Below are 4,164 nucleotides of genomic sequence, written 5' to 3'. Positions count from 1 at the left end.
CCTGTGATGAGGAGTGTGGTACATTACTCTTATAGCGGATGCATCTTTGCTGCATATAAGGGAAGATGCCCCCAGACTGGGCCATCTGACAAGGGTGATGCCGCAGTGCTGCAGTGCGGGTGCTGGAGAATGGGAGGGGACCTGATAATATAAACCTGCACAGAGCTGCCGTGTATTTTTAATGAGTACAGTGAAGGGCTAATAAGGGACCCAAGGCAGAGCTATGGGCTTTTTAGCTCCCAGTGGCTTTCTGCAGTTATTCCAAATGCAGCCACTGCCTCCAAGAGTTGGCAGTTTGGCAATGTTCCTGATGGCATTGCATGAGGGCCCAGTATTCCCTATATCAGGCGGTGAAAGGACTTTACAACTGTCCTATCTGGTCATCTAAGCTTTTGCAGTCTGGAGTTTCAGATTATTCAAACAATCTAAAGCAAAGTTGTGTTCCCACAGCCAAAAGTAACAGAACTACTTCAGACAGTTCACAGCTAAACATCCTCCCTTTTGGAAGGTATCCAACCCAAACGTGAGAGGAGAATCTTCATTCTGCTGAAGCTGGTGGAAAAATTCCCATTAAGTTCAACGGAGGTAAGATTTCAGTTTCAACTTTCTGAAATAGCTGGTACCGGTAAGAGCAAAGGTGTTACCCAGGAGGTGGATCTCTATTCTAAAACGTGTCCATCACTGTTCCAGCTGGCATCTTTGGATGGGAAACTAAGAGATGAGCTGGTTCCTTCAGCTCAGGTATGGCAACCTGCCAATCTAGACCCTTCCTAAATTCAGAGGAACTGGAAGAATGAGTTCTGATTAAAAATGTTAATTACCGGAAGGTGTAAAGTGGACAACCTTTTTATATCTTTAAGTAACCTTGCATACAAAACCAGCCAGCTGATTTCTTGGTCATTCAGGATCTGTTTGAGGAGGAATTTCTTCACTGTGAGAGTGACGGAGCCCTGGCACAGGTTGCCCAGAGAGATTGTGGAGTCTCCTTCTCTGGAGATCTTCAAGGCCTGCCTGGATGCAACCCTGTCTAACATGCTCTAGGTGACCCTGCTGAGCAGGGGGGTTGGACTAGATGATCTCCAGAGGTCCCTTCCAACCTCAACCATTCTGTGATTCTGTGATTCTGTTTAAACACCGATACGTACAAAGACTGAAGGCTAATGATCTTCTCTGGAAGTTTTGTTATGATTTATGTATCAAAATAACTGCTGAATGGGGTGGATTCTGTTCTGAGGTTCCATGTTATAAATTTAAATAAATTATGGAGAGGTAAGACTGGAAAAGGCCTGCTGCTCTATTGCTCCATTCTGCACCTCTAAGACCAGCATATCCTCAGCAGATATGACTTAGACATGTGTCTAATGTATTATGTAAGACGTACAACCTGATATAAAATCAAATGTTGGAGATTCTTTCATCTGCCTTGGTGATCATCTGCCTTGGAATCTATCAGTTTCTACAACATACATGCGTTCCTAACCCATATTCCTCTGACTGCAAAGGAAGTTGATTCCACTTTGCTTTATATTAATGGAGATGGAAAATCATGGATTATCCTACTCTATGACAATCCTTTTATATTGTTATCATATTTCTGTAACAATTCTGTTTTCTAGAATGAATAAAGACGATTCTTTCAACTTCTTCTAAGAGGTTGAGGATTTTTGAATATTTTGTTATTTCTCTCATGTAGGCAGTTTCCCTTTTGTCTAGGGCATTGTTTAAGTGAAACATCCATAACAAAATGCTGTAGTACAGTAAGAACTCTCCATAAAATAAAATAAGCTGCAAGGGAATGAATATGTAGAATGATTTGGTTTGAAATTATAATTATTCCAATATATTATTATTTATTCCGATCATAAGCCTCTTTGAGTACTGAGCAAAGCAAATCTATCACGGATTACCTACTGCCAGTAGTATCACTTAATATATTATTATTTAAAAGATGATTAATAAAATAATTGTCTGGTGTGTTTTCTTCCTGTCTTCTTACTGTTACAGCCCAGCAAGAAACTTCCATAGCGTCAGTCTGGAGAGAAGGTGATATTTGGCTCATGCTGAGGAAAAAGGGTCAGTCTTTCAATTATGTTGGCTGCTGGTTAATCCTGATTTATTTTCTGTCTTAAGTACTGCCAGTATCTTTCAGGTCTAATAGTCTTGCAATGACAGGCTGAAATATAATGTATTATTTCCATTTTAATATCTGAATAGAAATTCAGATAATCCAGTCATCAACTGGATGATCAGGCTCACAGCTGTACGTAGCTTCACTGGGCAACAAAGAAGGGTTGCAGGTACCACAGCTGGGAGCAGAAGTGATACTCGGTGTGAAAAAGAGTGAGGAAAAGCGAGTGCTTGTATCCCACTGAGGAGTCCCTGCTATTGAAGACAAGGGCAGATTTTCCCTGACTGCTGGATCAACTTTATAACTGGAGCACCAGCCGACTGCCAAGGGAGACATTTAGCTTGAGACTGCTGATAGCGTGAGGGAACTTCATTTCTCTTTAAGAACAGGAACTCTGCTGTAGGATTAAGACTTTGAAATATGCAAAGGAGGCTTCTGTGCGGTGGGACAGAAGCCCTTTCCAGCTGTGGAGTTGGCTGAGGTTGAGAAATAGGAAGTGATTGTTTTAAAGTGCGGGAGACACTGTGTTGGCTCACAACATAAATTATGCATCTTCCCCTTCCTGTAGGCCTGCACCGTGTGTTCGTGGCTGAACACACCGTCCTTGGCTGCAGTGGAAAGAAGCTGTCTGGATAACAAGGGAAATGGAAGATCTGCAGAACAGTCATTCCTCACTGAACCTCCCTTGTCCTTCGCGACACGAGAGCGTGCTTGGAGGATGGATGCCTCTAGGTTCCCAAAGAGGGAGGATTAGCTAATAAAAAATTCAGTGCTTGGCTTCTGATAGCCCATAACAAGTACTTAATGCCTCAGTAGATGGAGGGAAAACCAAATTTAAAACTTATGTGGGAAATACGGATAATACAGTCTCTAAAAAAAGATTTCTGCAATGCTCTCTCATTCCAGGCTAAACTAATCCTGTTTACACCATGTGAAAACTTAGATCTTGTGCCTATCTTCCTCCCACATATATTTACACTGTTGCTTAAATACAGGTTCGGACCAAAGCCCTGCCCTGTTTACCGTTCATATCACCATTAGCATGGAAACACACACGCTGAGGCGTAGACGTAGCCGAGGTCCCCAGGTCCTCTCAAGGAAACCTTTGCGTGTGATAAGTTTGTTGGCTCAGGCGTTGGCTTCTGCACTCAGAGCTGGGAGAAAATGCTCAGAGCTGCATTTGCCCCATCCACTGAGGACAAACCTGAGCGCAGGACTGCTAAACCCAACCCAGACTCACGGTGTCAGAGGGAGCGGCCAGCAACGTGGGCGGACAGTGGCTGAAGTCAACTCTACTCTTACCAGTTATGTAGAAGTGTCTTTGTGCTCTCCGGTACGCAACAGCTATAAACATAAATTCTTCTCCTACTTCTACTGCCAGCCATGAAGAATGTTGGAAGCTGCCATCTTGCCAAACAAGCATCATTTCTTGTATCATCGATTTAAATAAGCATTTGACAGAACAGGCAGAGAAAGATTACAATACAGAGATTAACACGGAGCAAATGCATGGAGCATCCTCAGTGCGGAGGGGAAGCCTGTGAGTGACTTGATAGGACAGGTGAACTCAACTCTTCTGCTGAAGGGAAATTCTCCAAACTCAATAAAACAAGTAAAAAGGCAAAACCTGTGCTGTGTACTCTGCATCCAGTGCTCTGGAAGACTGTATGGGAAGCGTAATATTTCTTCAAATGTTCTAGGAGATATATGATGTGTTTGCTAAATCCAAGTGCAAGCTATAAAGTATAATAAATAGAGAACAGTCATTAAGAAGGCACGATGTCTATTTTAAATTAGGGAGTAGTTGAGCTATGGCAGTGATACAGAACATATTCCCGTAAAGCATTATATCTCTATCTGTAGTAGAGCAGATGCAGTATCTGCTCTGTAGTAGACAATTTTATTGTCAGAAAAACATATTAACTTCAAAATACTGCTTGGACCTCATAAAACCATTCCCAGTTTTTGAGTGCTTTATTTATGTACTATCATAACAATGATCCAATGGTTATTAAGGTGATTTTCTCAAACAGTCC

The 4,164-nt window shown here is 42.1% G+C and overlaps 1 long non-coding RNA gene across 1 annotated transcript; it reads left to right on the top strand.

Moving 5' to 3' along the window:
• The first annotated feature begins 436 nt into the window (after positions 1 to 436).
• LOC146588622 (uncharacterized) lies at positions 437 to 3,960 on the top strand. Its single transcript, XR_014897400.1, has 3 exons — positions 437 to 585; positions 2,005 to 2,073; positions 2,697 to 3,960. It is a non-coding gene; the product is annotated as an uncharacterized LOC146588622 (long non-coding RNA).
• Positions 3,961 to 4,164: the final 204 nt, after the last annotated feature.

Source organism: Rhea americana, unplaced genomic scaffold (assembly GCF_003343005.1).
Source record: "Rhea americana isolate MKP2758 unplaced genomic scaffold, rheAme1 scaffold_50, whole genome shotgun sequence".
Lineage (NCBI taxonomy): Eukaryota > Metazoa > Chordata > Aves > Rheiformes > Rheidae > Rhea > Rhea americana.
Note: the sequence above shows the minus strand (reverse complement) of the source record. Positions and strands in the feature narration are given on the sequence as shown.